We start from the raw sequence: 14,672 nt of genomic DNA on the forward strand, positions 1-14,672 counted from the left end.
TATACACGGACAGGACAGATACCAATAAAAGGACACACAGTCTACCAGGATAAACAGACAAATGAGCCAAAGGGCTGCAGTGTGGGGCAGACGGTGACCTCTGCACGGTCCACAGAATGGCACCCACATCCTCGCCAAGGAAGGAGTGGTTGGCAGGTCAAGAGACGGGATTATCTCAGGAACCGCTTTTCCGAGGGCAGGGGCTTCCCCGCGCCGGCAGAGCCACCAGCCCTTCCAAACTCCAGTTCCCAAAGCACTGTCCGGGGTCCCCTTATCCTCTGCTCGGCTGCATCTGGAACCCGTCCCCGCCTTGCTGGTCACCCGGCCACCCCTCCCCCCACACCCACGGCCATGGCCAGCTTATGCCCCTGCTGGGTGCGGGGGCCCACAGCCAGGCTCGTGCGTGCAGTAGGTGCTCAGCGCGTTTCTGTTGGGTGACAGTGAATGATGGGGAGGGAAAAGGGGGCGAGCTCTCTTGGCCTGGAAAAGTGACAGGATGCTTCCATTCAAGGAGCCTGGTGGGATAAACCTCACTCCCAAACTCAGGAGCGTGAGAATGGCCACTCTGCTCCCCAAGGCCCAACGGGGGCAGAGTTGCCCTGGGTAACGTGACCATGCTTAGTCACTCAGCTAAGCCTGAGGACCACTGCTTCCCAGCCGGGCAGCCTGACCTCTGACCCTGACTCGGCCTTCGGAGCCGTGTGTATACAGTGGCGAAAACAGGACTTTGCTGGAGCCCTTCCAGGCTTGTAATTCCGTTTCCAACCAGTGAGACAGACAGATAGGGGATGCCACCCAGCCCTCACCAGCATGCTGCCAAATTTTGGTTCATGTGTGCAGTTTTAGGAAAGACTGAGTCCGTCAGAACGCCCAGGTGGTGGGGGGAGGGGCGGCGCAGGGGTGAGGAGGGGGAGGAGCAGCGCAGGGGTGAGGAGGGGGTGGGGGCAGCGCGGGGGTGAGGAGGGAGTGGGGCAGCGCGGGGGTGAGGAGGGAGTGGGGCAGCGCAAGGGCGAGGTGGGGTAGGGGCAGCGCAGGGGCGGGAGGGGGTGGTGGGAAGGGCAGCGCAGGCTGTGCCTGGCACAGGCAGAGGTGAGAAGCTGAGGGTTCCGTTGAGCATGTTGTTGGCGGCTTTGCCCTAGAGCTGCCAGGACAGAAGGGGGCGTCCTCCGCAGCAGCATAGGGCTGAAGGTGAGGGCGCCCAGCAGGGCTCCTGGCTGCAGAACAGCCCTGGGTGATCGTAAGGAGAGGCATTTATTAAAAGGAGACCAAGTGGCTGGAGAATCACTTGGGGAAAATGATCAGGAACCCAGAGGTGCTGGGTGACCACAGCCTCAGCCCAGATCCCACCCGATGTGTAACTGGGCCGCTGCTGTCTGTGCCCAGGGTCCTGCTGGGACCCCTGCCCAGCCCTGCGCCCCCTTGCAGGGCTCAAGGAGAGCACATTCTGGCCTTTTAGGTTTTCGTAGAGGGAGGCAGGGTCTTACCTCCCACTAGAATGGCTGATTCCCCAGAGGTGAGTAGGCCATTCTGATGATGGACAACCATAAAACAAAAATGACCAGCAATGGCTCAGTGGTCCTGGATATTTCTAGACCCCGTGGGCCCCTCTTTTGCTGAAGTGGAATGATTGCTAACTGTTGTTTTGATTCTTCTTACCCCTGCCAGTGTTCTTTCAGATTTCCAGTTGTCAGAACCGTGCTGTGCACACAGAAAAGTTTCTTCCAATACCTTAGACAGTCTCGTGCCTTTTTCTCAGAGTATAAAAATGTATTAATTCCCTGAAACCCAGCAGTAAATATCCATGCAAACGTTGGCTCTAACAAACGAAAAGTTATTTTAACAAAGATTGATGTGCGGGCCCCAGTCCATGTACAGATTTGTCACAATGGGACACTGCTCAGCGCTTCAGCCTTTACAATAAATGGCCAGCTGTGTAAACAGCCATCAGAGAGCTGTCCGGGGGTCAAGGTCAGCTGTGGTTTGGGTGGGGTGGGCAGTGGCTTGCTGGGAGGTACCCAGGATTGTGGGTCTACAGTTGGGCAACTCCACAATCGATGCCCTGGATGATGAAATGGAGCTTATGGCAGCAGCCCTTGGTTCTGAACTGGAATTTCACATCCAGGTGACCCCAAGAGCGACCCATGTGTATGGGCTCCAGGAGGCCCCTGTGGGAAGGCGTTAGGGGTGATGGAAAATAGGCCCAGGGGGAGTAAGGCTTGAGGTGAGTGCATGATCCTTCACTCCTGGCCTGATTTATCCAGACTCGGTAAAGATAACCAGGCTCATGGAGGCCTGGCACACGGAAGTGGGAACGATCCTGAGAACACTCCTGAAAACAGGCTCGCTTGTCATTTCCGGGAAGCAGTCTGGTCTGGTGTCCCTAAAGGCCCAAGTGTGAGCTGGAGGATTTTCAAGCAAGCTTGTGATTCTTTCCACAAATTAGAGCCTCTCCACTTGCGAGCACCTGTCCCCGGCTGTGCGCAGGGAGTTCTGCAAGGAATCCCCCGCGGGACAGCGCATGAGGCCAGAAGGAGGGCCCAGCCAGGGCTGCAGGGCGCAACTGCCCACACGAGGGGCCGGCCGGCCAGCCAGGAGCCACCTCCCAGGCCCAGCTGCAGGGCTGGGTTTCCTGCAAACCACGATTCTGGAGCAGGGCCGCCAAGCCGATGATGCATGTTTATGGTTTTCACTGTACTCCTGGGACAGCTGTGGGCCTCCTGGATCTAGAGCTGCTGGATCTGGAATCCCTGGCAGCTGCTAGTCCCCTAAAGCCTCCCACTGGCTTTGAGCAATTGGGGCTGTTTGTTCATCTCTCCTGTAAACAGTTGTTTTCCCAGTGACTGCCCAGATCATGTTAAATATTAACAAAGAGCTGCCTCCACAGCTGCTAGCAGGGCGTCTGCTTTAAATATTTAAGTAATTGCCTTTCAGTCCCTGAGTGACTTTGGCTCCAACTGCTCTGTCACTGCACTTGCCTCCCTGGTTATGGAGCAGCTGGATGTGTCAAAGCTCCTGTTCTCTCTCCTCTTCTTCACTCCCTGCCCCTGCTCGCGTGCGCTCTCTCTCTCTCTCGCTGGACATCCATCACTCAGGTGCTGGGTCAGATGTGTGTGGCCAGGGCGCACCCCTCCTCCCTCTCACTTCTGGGGTGCGCGCTCCCACTCTTGGGGTCCGTGGCCGGGGCATCGCCGTCCTATCGCATCGGGACTTCTAAGCCATCCTCTGGTTTGCTCTTCATCCACATCAGGGTTCGTGTGAGCCGTGTGGGTTTTCTTTTGGAGGCTCGTTGTGAAGCTCAGGAAAGGATTAAGAGCTCAGATAGTGACCTCGGCCCCGGAAGTTGGGCGGCCTCCCCGCAGGGAGAAGGGGTGCAGAGGGGCTGTCCTTGGGGGGCATGGAGCCCGGGGCTCCTGGGAGCTGAGGTTGTGCTGGGTGTCTCTGTGTCCGTGTGGCATCGGGTCATAACCACACACCTTGGAACAGTATCCCTGAAACCACAGCTTTATGTGGACTCAGCTGTGGACACTTCAGTGGATCTGGCCCCAAACGGGCACTATGGAGGAACCACAAGGCAATGATTTTCTCTAGCTCTCTCATTCCTTGGCTGGAGTTTGGGGATGAAACCACTGAAGGTCTCCATAGAAAAGTCGGGAAATTCAGAGGAAAGGGCAGGTGCTGCCTGGCCCCTAGCTGGGATCTCCTCTCCCTGGCCAGGAGCCTACGGAAGCCTCGGTGGAAGACAAGCCATTATCTTTCTACAGCTTGGGCTGGAGATTTCTCACCTAAATTTGTGAGACCCCATGACAGTCATACATATCCTAAAAGCTATTGAGATCTTCTCAAAGCTAAACTAATTGAAATCCATTTTATCTCAAGAGCTACTGTGAAGCTCTCAGAGTAAAATGAACTTCAATTCACTTTAATTTAGAAATGGGCTTTTTAAAATAGATACATTTTTTAAAAAATACCTTTTTTTTTTAAACAGGGAGAAGGGGGTCACAGTTACAAATTGCAATTCCGGCTTGGCCCAGGTGGGGCATCACTGCGTCCTGGGGCCACTTCCCGTTGGCAGAGCCTGTTGTAAGTTGCAGCCAGTAGCCCACGAGCCTGCGTGGGAGTCACAGGTCCCCAGCTGTGCGGCCTCTCAGCTTCTCACTCCCCTCATTTCTTTTTTTTTTTTTTAATAAATTTATTTATTTTTGGCTGCATTGGATCTTCGTTGCTGCGCCTGGGTTTCTCTAGTTGCGGTGAGGCGAGCAGGGGCTACTCTTTGTGGTGGTGCGCGGGCTTCTCACTGCTGTGGCTTCTCTTGTTGCGGAGCACAGGCTCTAGGCGTGCGGGCTTCAGTAGTTGTGCCACGTGGGCTCAGTAGTTGTGGCTCACGGGCTCTAGAGCACAGGCTTAGTAGTTGTGGCACACGGGCTTAGTTGCTCCGCGGCATGTGGGACCTTCCCGGACCAGGGCTCGCACCCGTGTCCCCTGCACTGGCAGGTGGATTCTAAACCACTGCGCCACCAGGGAAGTCCTCATGCCCATCATTTCTAAATGGAGAAAATAATAGTATCTACCTCACAGTGTTCAGAGATTACTGTAGACCCTGTCCGTGAAATGTGGTGCCTGAACACGGTAAGCCAACAACAAACATGCTGGAGATACAGCCATGACCACCAGCTGGAAAGAAGTGTTGTCTGGGCCAAGCTGGAAGCATCCAGGGCCGCACACAGGAGTCGGCGGCAGAGCATGAACTGGCTGCCGTGGTCCAGGCCAGCCTGGAGGCAGGGGCGTTAGCAGTCAAAAGATTTGGGGAAAAAACCAGCAAAAAATGATTCTGTAAGCTGGAAAGAAAATGGATGGGTATGAACGGAGGAGAAAGAAAGGCAGAGTCCACCTCTCAGAACATTGTCAGAGGGAGGCTGCAGGGGCAGGCCAGTCCCTACCCGAACCCAGAGGGGCACAGGCTGCGAGCTGGCAGGTGAGGAGGGGTGGGGGGGATAGGAGCGCTGAAAAACGCAGGACTGATAGGAAATCTGTTTATGAAGTGGCTCAGTCTAAGGCCCCCCCCCACCAAGGCACAGAACAATGACAACCTCAAGCCAAAAAAGGGGCTCTTTTTTAGAGAAATTGAACAAACGTCCCAAGACAAACTAGACTTCCAATGTGGAAGAATCTACTCTAAAGCTGTGCTTCTCAAAATATGTTCCTCACCATCAGCATCACCTGGGAACTTGTTAGAAATGCAAATTCCCAGGCCCACCCCAGACCTGCTGAATCAGCAGCTCTTGGCCTTGGGGCCCATCCGTCCATGTTTTAACCATCCCTCCAGGAGATGGAGGCTACACTGAAGGCTGAGAGTCCCTGATCTAGAACAGAACTTCTCAACCTCGGCTGCATACTGAAATCACTTTAGAAAATGCTGAGGCCTGGGGCCCCAACCCCCAGAGATTCTGACCTCATGGGTTCTGCATGTGGCCCGGGCATCAGGATTTTAAGACATTCACCAGGTCCAGCCAGGATGGAGAACCATTGGTCTAGAATAAGGCCTTCCTATTTAGCATGTACCAGCCATCAGCCCAATTGCTCATCCCACAGTGAAGCTTCTAGGCCACAAGCCCTGTGCACTTCATCAGATCTCACTGTCACCCTCCCCAGTTAAGGGAGAGGCCTCATGGGGTACAGACTGACTACAACCGCAGGGGAACAACATACCAGGCACCCAGGACCATTGGCCTGGAGCTTCACTCTCAAATATGAAAGGAGGACCAAGGGTCCCCAGGCACATAAGGGAGACCAGCCATGTGAATGAGAAATATGAAGATTAGCAAGCAAAACAACCAACCCTATAGGAAAAAGAAACAATGCAGGGATCACAAGATAATTCCTAAAAATTCTCATATCCTCAGAAGGATATGAGAAGTTATTAAATCTGTAAAACAAAAACTGATGCTATGAAAAGGAAATAATTGTATAATCAAGAAGAAATCTTAGAAATTAAAAATACGATTTTTTAAATAAAACTTTCAATAAAAGAAAATTAGGAAGCTTCCCAGATGGTAGGACAAAAATGAGAAAGAAACCAAAAACATGAGAGAGAGGGAAAAAAAGAAATAGCAGTTCAAACCAGGATGTCCAACATTTGACTGTTACAGCTGCAGAACAAGCAGAGGATACTGAGGGAAAGAAAATAATCTCAGATATACTAGAGGATATTTTCTCAAAGGCAAGAGATAGAAGTCGTCAGACTGAGGAGGCCTACGAGTGCCACTCTGGATCTGTAATCAAACATCCACAACCAGACACAGTCTCATGAATTTCAGAACATGAAAATGAAAGGCAGGTACCGAAAGCATCCAGGGAGAAAATAAATTAATACAATCAGACTGCCTGTAAAGAAATAAAACCCAGACCTCCTCAGGGAGATTGGGTTCTAGAAGACAAAGGCCTTCCAAGGTTTGAGAGGAAATATTTTGAACATAGAACTCTATACCCTGGGCTTCCCTGGTGGCGCAGTGGTTAAGAATCCACCTGCCAATGCAGGGGACACGGTTTCAAGCCCTGGTCCGGGAAGATCCCACATGCCGTGGAGCAGCTAAGCCCGGGCACCACACTTCTGAGCCTGTGCTCAAGAGCCTTTGAGCCACAACTACTGAGCCCTTGCCCCACAACTACTGAAGCCCTCTCTCCTAGAGCCCGTGCTCCACAACAAGAGAAGCCACTGCAATGAGAAGCCCACGCAGTGCAACCAAGAGTAGCCCCCACTCGCTGCAACTAGAGAAAGCCCGCACACAGCAACAAAGACCCAACACAGCCAAAAATAAAAAAATAAATAAAACAAATTTATAAAAAAAACAAATTCTATACCCAGTGAAACAATTCTCAAAAGGATTCGGACTAACAAATGCAGTTTCCAGACATCTGGAAACTTAGAAATTCTGCCACCTTTTCTTATAGAGTCTCCTGAGGAACTACTCCAGCAAAACAAGGAGGAAAACCAAGAAGGAAGGATCCAAGAAACAGGCGCTCTACCCTGGAGGCTCGGTGGAGGGAAGTCCCCAGATGACACGGATGCCCCGGCCTGGGGCCCCTGGGTCAGGATGTGAGCCTTCAGGAGGCTCTGGGATGGGTGTCCCCAGGCAGGGAAGACTCAGTGCAGCAGGATAGTGTATCGGCCAGTGTCCAGTCAGGAAAGCAGAAACTCCTCTAGATATTTCCAACAGAGGGGGTTGAAATCAGGAACTTGCTTTAAGACATATTGAAAGCGACTCACAGTTTCTGGTCTGACATGTAAGGAGCTTGGAAGTTATCACTCCCATCTTCACAACAAGAAAAAAGCTGAACCAACTGAAAATCAACAACTCCTCTTAGATCTACAGGAGAACTGGGGTCACAGGTAAACCACTGCCCCAAATATTGGAGAGACAGACAGGTAGGTATGGAGAATCACAGCTTACTGGAGGCGAAGCCCAGGAACAAAAGCCTCTGTGGACCAGCGCCAGGGAAGAAAGACCCAAACTGTCCCTCGAGGGCTGGAGCCCCGGTGTGGACCATCTGAGCGGGCTCCAGCCTTAGGAGGGGGGCCCACACTTTCATGAGTTTTACCTACAGGGACGATCAGAGCACAGTCTTCCCTTGTGCTTCCAACAGGGGGATTAGAAAAGTAGCCATTCTGGGGACTTCCCTGGTGGTCCAGTGGTTAGGACTCTGCACGTCCACTGCAGGGGACACGGGTTCGATCCCTGGTTGGTGAACTGAGATCCTGCATGCTGTGCAGTGCAGCCAAAAAAAAAAAGAGAAAAGTTGCCATTCTGAAATATTTCCAGAGCATTCTGTTCTTCTTAACTGAACACGTGGCCGGATTTTGAGCAAGATGAATGTGTGGAAGAATCCTTCAGCCTTGAGGCTAAAATCGTTCTCCTTTGTGTGACTTGGGAAAGCCATCAGCCTATAGAGAAGGAAACCACGTAACTGCTGTGGACAGAGAATGTCGCCTGCCATTTCAGTAAACAAAGGATGTTGCTGTGGCCACCAAGCCTAAAGCCACCAGCACTGCAGCTGCCCCACCCCATGCGCCCTGTGGGGATTCGGGATGGAGAAAAACAGGATACTGGCCTTAAGTAGTTAAGGTGTATATCAAAGGAATAAATTCAATGCACCCAGACTCTTGCATCTTCCCAAACATAAAAAAAGCATTAAATCATTAACTTGAGATGTCTGTTTTTGTGATTAGCAGTAATAGAACAGTCCCTCAGAGGGATCTGAGAGGCTGTCATCCCAGGCTATAGTCCTCAGTAATGCCCCAAGTAAAACATGATTCTCAGCTTTTAGATTGTGCTTTTTTTTTCTCAGTCAACACTATTGTGAATAGTTTACAGAGTTGTAAAAATGCCAATGTTGTTTACTTGTTTTCAATACCTAGATAAAACTTAACAAAGAACAGAAAACTTAATTATGGCTGTCAAACAAAATGTTATAAATCTCTGATGCCGTAAAAGGAAAACCCAGCTGATGAGGGAGCGACAGGGAAGGGAGGTGGAGGAAAGAGCAGGGTTGCCGTGGCCTCTGTTATGTGGTGAAAACTCAACACTGCTTACAGTGGACGGAAAAGCAATGTGTTTCAAGGCTATCTATATAGCTGCAAATGTAACAAATATGAAAAATAAAAAATTATGATTTGGAGGAGGTGGGGTTAAAGGTAAATAAGTGAAATTCTCATTTTTAAGAGTGTAGAATCAGTAGAGATTGTCTAAAAATGACAAATGAAGAAGTAAAGATATCAGCATACTGCCAAGAGTTGTGATGGTGAACGAATGGATCCTTTTTAAGGATGGAAACAAGGCCAAAACTGCAGAACTATGTCACAGACGTCATTTAACCCAGAGTCCCTGAGGTTGGGGTGTGGGGTTGGCTGCCCTATCACCTCTGGACAGTTTTGTGCTGTTTTGTTTTTTTCCTTTGCCATTTGCTTCCAGAGGCATTTACACAAGTTTTTATGTTTCCTTGAGCTATTAGAGGTTGCTAGAAATTTTTCTGGGCCTGTTTGTCTTACTGTAACCATCACAAAGCTGTGTGTATCTTCACAAATTAGATGTGGTTTAGCTTCTCAAATTAGCACTTTTGCCCAAGGGCATGTTTGCCTTCTCTTTCTTGCTTGCTCAGGGAGGGGAAAGTAAGCCTGGGTATAGCTTTAGTTGCCCTCCGAGGGCCAAGCTGGCTGTCCTCAGGCCCCAGCACCTTCCTGCAAGGCTGTGGCCTGGCGAGCACCTGTGAGGTGCTGGACCAGATCTTGCCGAGCACGGAGGCAGAAGAGCTGGTCACCCGGGAGCCGGTCACGGGCACTGCGTGGCACTCACATCTCTGTGGCCCACGGCCCTGTGAACCCAGGCAAGCTCCTCTTCCTTTCCAGTGTCCCCTTCCCAGTTTGTGGGACAAATGGTGCCACATCTTGCACAGGCACCTTGTAGGCAGTGGTCCCCTCACCACCCCTGCTTGTCAGAGGTCTCCTTGTTCACCCATCTCCACCCAGGGCTGCCTTGGGTCTCCAACACCTCCTTTCTCATCCTCCACCCAGGAGCTCCCCCTCCTTCCACTTCCAGGGCCCGCGTGCCAGGACTTGCAGCCACCTGTTTTGTCTCCCCGCATCTGAGTGCCAGCCGTCCGCTGGCATTTCCGGCATATTGCTCTTCCTTGTCCTCACTCTGCACACGACTCCTGACTTTGCCATAACTCCAGGTACTGGCCTGCTCCTTCTGGCCCTGAGTCCCCCCAATTTCACTTCAATACAGGCCATTAGGTGACCCCTTGTAGCCATGCTGTAAACAAGGGGACAGACAAGACGTGGGAGGAGAGGACAACTATCCTTCTCAGCAAACACTTACTGTGTGCCCGATATCGCTCGAGGCATTTTATGTCTGTGAACTCATTTACTCCTCAGAACAACCCAATCTTATCTCCTTTCTACAGATGAGGCTACTGCTGCACAGAGAGGTTAAGTGACTTTCCTGAGGTCACACAGCCAGGAAGGGACAGAGAAGGGGTTTGAATTCAGGCTCCAGAGTCCAGGCACTTAATGTCTACACTCTACTGCCCCTCCCTGAGGGTTGCTGGTGATCTTGGCCTGGGGTAAAGACGAATTCCACCTGATTGCCCTCCTACCTGATGCCCGGAGCCCAGAGGAGGGTACAGACAACCCCTTGATGTCCCTGCGAGGGCCTAGATATTTAAATATTATCTCTGTTAGGTTCCCGGGGCTGCTATAACCAAGTCCCACAAACTAGTGGCTTAGAATGACAGAAATTTGTTGTCTCAGAGTCCTGGAGGCCAGAAGTCCAAAATCAAGGCGTCAGCAGGGCCACGCTCCCTCTGAAGCCTCCGGGAAGAATCCTTCCTGTCTCCTCAGCTTCTGGTGGCTCCAGGTGTGACCTGCCTGGCAGCTGCAGCCCTCCAGCCTCTGCCTCCATCATCACTTGCATTCCCTGCGAGTGACTCTTTCTCCTCTTCTCACACGGACGACAGTCATGTTGGATTATGCCCACCCTCATTCAGTAGGACCTCACTTTAACTTGATCACGTCTGCAAAGACCCTGTTTCCAAATAGGGTCACATTCACAGGGACTGGGAGTTAGGACTTGAATACATCCTTTGCAGGGACACAATTCAACCCATGCTGCAATTATCTTTGTCCTGGGTTGTTCTTTGTGTGTGATGGATAACTAGCATAATTTCCAGAATGTCCAGCAATGCCCCCTCCAGCACATAAGCTACCTCCTTAGAAAAAAAAAAACAACACTTTTTTTCTAAGGGGACATAAGGGGAGATTTGCTTTTCCCTCCCTGATGGTGTGGCAGGAAAAGTGGGGCGAGAGGACAGCCACGTCCTGGGTCTCGGGTGAGTCCCTGGGAATGGGCCACCAAGTGAGGGTCCTTGGCTTCACGTGGGAAAGTATTCAAGAGCGAGAGGTAGTAAAGGGAAAGCAGGTTTATTAAGAGAGATACACGCTCCATAGGCAGAGTGTGGGTGTCTCAGAAAGTGAGAGGCCCTGAAATATGGGCTGGTTAGTTTTTAACAGGCCGGGTAATCTCACAGGGTAAGGAATGGGAGAAGGGGCGGGGATTTCCAGGACTTAGACCACCGCCCCCTTTTTGGCCTTTTATGGTCAGCCCTGAACTGCCATGGCGCCTGTGGGTGTGGCTTAGATGCCAGCGTATTACAATGAGGTATAACGAGGCCCAAGGTCCACCGGAAGTTGAACCTTCCGCCATCTTGGGCCTAGTGAGTTCTGACGGTTTATGTCCTGTCCTCCAGGGCTCTGTCCTTCTTTTAATGGTCGTGCCCTGCCTTCCCTCCTGTCTCAGTGGAAGTTAAGGAGCAGTTTGGAGACAGGACGTGCAGAACCGGCGGCCACCTGGGTCCATGTGAAGGGAGGTGGCAAATGGAGGGGATGACGGAGAGACGCCCTCAAGACCCTGCTGAGCACGAGCACGGACTGCCCGCCACCCGAGCTCCCGTGTCCTTGAGAGGTAAGAAAACATCCTCACTGCCGGCGCCGCTGCTTACTGGGCGCTCGGGCAGCACAGCTCCCATCGGTCCAGCAGCCTTCTTTTGACCAGCGCGCCTCTGAGCCGGGTCTGCAGCTCAGCTCGCCCACAGGGGGCTCCTCGGGCTTCCGGGCTCCCCGGGGGCAGGGGAGCTGGTAGGCCACAGCGCCTCCGAGCCCCGCTCATGGAGAGGGGGCGCGTCGTCTGAGCAGGCCACCCGCATGGCCGCCAGCTGCGTGGTTGATGGTGACACGTGGCTCTGAGGCTGCCGCTTCCGCCTCGCGACCCGCCCCTGCCCGGCCCCAGACCAGGGTCTACTTTCTTTCCGTGCCTGCAGGTCCTCTGGGGCTCCACCCTCTCCCTTTCTTTCCACGGATTACCTCCCCCCACTCCCTGTCCTGGGCGAAGTTGATCTTTGTCACGTGCCGGCCTTGTGTCTTCAACTTGGAAACATTGGCACAAGGTTGCCTTTGTTTTACTCCATCTAGTTTATGGAGTTGCGGCTCTTGTTTGGGAATACATGTAAGAAAGGATGCGCTGAGAGTGGTCCCCTGGAGGGGGCGCGGGGTCAGGCGGTGACCGTAACGGGACACGGGGAAGACCCGACTCTCCCCGAAGGCGTCTGGCCTTCTGGGTATCTGTCAGGATGTGCAGATTCCTCAGCCTGTGCACGTGTGACGAGGGCTCTTTTCCGGACCCGTGTAGCACGGCAGTAAACAGGGTTTTGTTTGCGGTTTAAACAAAGGGAACAACCAGAGGAGGATTTCGCTTTGGTGAACAAAGAGGACACAGATGCGGGTTTTCCTTGGAACCCAAATCCACTCCAAGCCAGGTTTCGTGGTGGCAGCTGGAGGGAGCTGTGGGGACCCAGATGTCTTTGCCACTGTCCGTGCCTTTCTTCCCCGTGGTGCCCTCAGGGACTGCCCCTGGATCTGAGTTCTGACTGTTTACTGCTCTGGAATTTCCGTTTTGCTGGTTTGTGGGGTGGCTGCTGCGGCCCTGGGGCTGTTGGGTGTGGGTTTCCTCAAGCACGGCGATGTTTATATCCATCCATGGCTCTGCAGCATTTTTTGGAAGAGAATTAAAACCAAAGTAACTGCCATGATAAACGTCCATAGCCTTGACTCCTATCAGACCTTCTGGTAGAACTTGGAACTGGTCAGTTCCAAGGAGGATAAACTTAATGATAATAATACTTTGCACTTGGTCTAGCAAAAATATTTTGAATACGGTGGAGGCAAGGATATGAATGTTTGCTTGGCGCTATTTATCAGGAAGTGCTTCTGCTTGTTATGTTAGGGCTTTGTATACAGAAATCAATTTTTCCTCTCTCACCAATGGGGGGGGCACATTTCTTGCCAGCTGCTACATCCAAAGTTTAACAGGAAGTTGCCGTTCATATTTAAATGGTATATTTTAAAAACATATCTGTAAATAGCTGAGGACAGGACGGCTGAAGGTGTGGAGTTGTTTAATATTCTCCCTGACAGATATTTTTGCTCGTGAAATTACATCTCAGTAGTTGTGAAACAGGAAATTTAAAAGCACCAAGTCCAGGAGATGGTGACATTTTAATGCTTACCCATCTTTGAATCTGTGGAGGTTCAGAGATACTCAGGGGATAAGGATTTTTTTTGGTGGGGGGAGGGTGGCTCTGAAGAATTATTCTTAGCTGTATCCAAACGTATAATAGGAGAGCAGGAGATAACCTGGGAAAAGCAAAGTGCATATCAATATTCTCCCCTAGTTGACAGGGGGGGAGAAAAAGACCCTTTATATGCAGCATGGTAGCTGTCTTTTCTCCAATAATTATTAAGAGTTTTCTTGCAGATCTTTCACTTCCTCCAGGGGCCATCTCCCCGCTGTGTAATACATCACCTATGGGGACTCTTTGGCATCAATAAAACAGCACCAGAATGATGGGTTGGAGCTGTACACATCCCAGCAACAGGTCCCTTGGATGGGTATTAGGGCAATCCGTCTCCAGCACAGGGCTCGGGTAATGTATTATTCACAGGATAGAATCACCCAAGGACCAATACACTCTGGCTGTAACTCAGATCAACCCAAGATGCAGCTCCAGGTTGCTTATTGGGTGTACACGGCAGTAATTCAGTATTTTGTAATCCTTTGGAGTCAGAGATCTTGCTACAGCAAATCTGGCTTCAGATCCAGGGGACTCTGTTACCCCCACAAACCAGCAGACATCCAGTCTGTGCACCACAGACCCATGGCACCGGCTGGCTCAAGAACTTGGAACGTTCTTTGACTGCTACTTAGACGTTTGTCTAAGTTAAGGAAAAACCAATTATGTGTTTATTCTGCAGAAGCTTAAGGGCTCATAAAACTGGGGAAAAACAGACTTCTGGTTTAAGAAGGTGGATTTTTCGCATGGATTTTTCTTTTTCCTTCCAAATCCCAATAAAAAGGTACAAAATGAAAAAATATCCCCAAACAGGAAGGGGGTTGGAGAAAGGGTTATAGGCAAATAAGACATTAAAATGGATGTAGGGAGATAGAGAGCAGAAGGCACAGGTAACAGATGAGAAAAAGCCAAGGATGGGTGTGCAGTGCAGAGAACATGGCAGTGGGGCTCACAGCAGTGGCCAGTCCTCCCAACAGAGCACAGAGAGACTGGAAAGTGAAGGAGGGCATCAAACAGAATGTTTAATTAAAGGTTTGTCAACAGTTGTGTCAATCAGTGCCTTCTCTAAATCCCCACTCACTTCACAGGGAGAGACCAACATTAGATATTTACTCCTAAGCAAACTAAAAAACCAGAAGGCTCTTCCTAAAGACGTTTGACCAAGGAGATCCAAGGTTCCTAGTGTCAGTATTGGTGACTTCCCATTCTAATATCAAAGAATGGTCCCAAGAGCACCAGCATCCTACTTGTGAACCCTAAAGCAAAGTCTGCTGGTGCACAAGGCCAACCCCACACGTGATACTCCCGTCCAGGCCTTTTATCAGCTCAAGGGTGTGGCTTGTTGACAAGACACAACATGCCAGCTACTGTAAATATGGTCCTTCAACCTCAAATATGAACAGAGGACTAAACATAACCAGACACATGGGGAAAGCTGGCCATCTGGAAAAAAAAAGACCAAGAATATTGAACAGAATAGCTGACTGCATAAGATT

General features: G+C 51.0%; 1 protein-coding gene across 8 annotated transcripts in view; it reads left to right on the plus strand.

The window, feature by feature from the left end:
* TM2D3 (TM2 domain containing 3) overlaps nt 1-14,672 on the plus strand; it is a 190,475-nt gene that overhangs the window by 102,301 nt on the left and 73,502 nt on the right. For 5 of the 8 annotated variants that reach the window (XR_014242799.1, XR_014242802.1, XR_014242803.1 and 2 more), the window contains one exon: nt 3,990-11,513. The gene's annotated coding sequence lies outside the window, so the exon portion shown is untranslated. Of the gene's footprint in view, nt 1-3,985; nt 11,514-14,672 lie in introns of all 8 variants that reach the window. The other 3 variants (XR_014242800.1, XR_014242801.1, XR_014242805.1) reach the window with 3 other exon arrangements.

The sequence above is a fragment of the Balaenoptera borealis genome (assembly GCF_965194805.1).
Source record: "Balaenoptera borealis genome assembly, chromosome: 3".
NCBI lineage: Eukaryota > Metazoa > Chordata > Mammalia > Artiodactyla > Balaenopteridae > Balaenoptera > Balaenoptera borealis.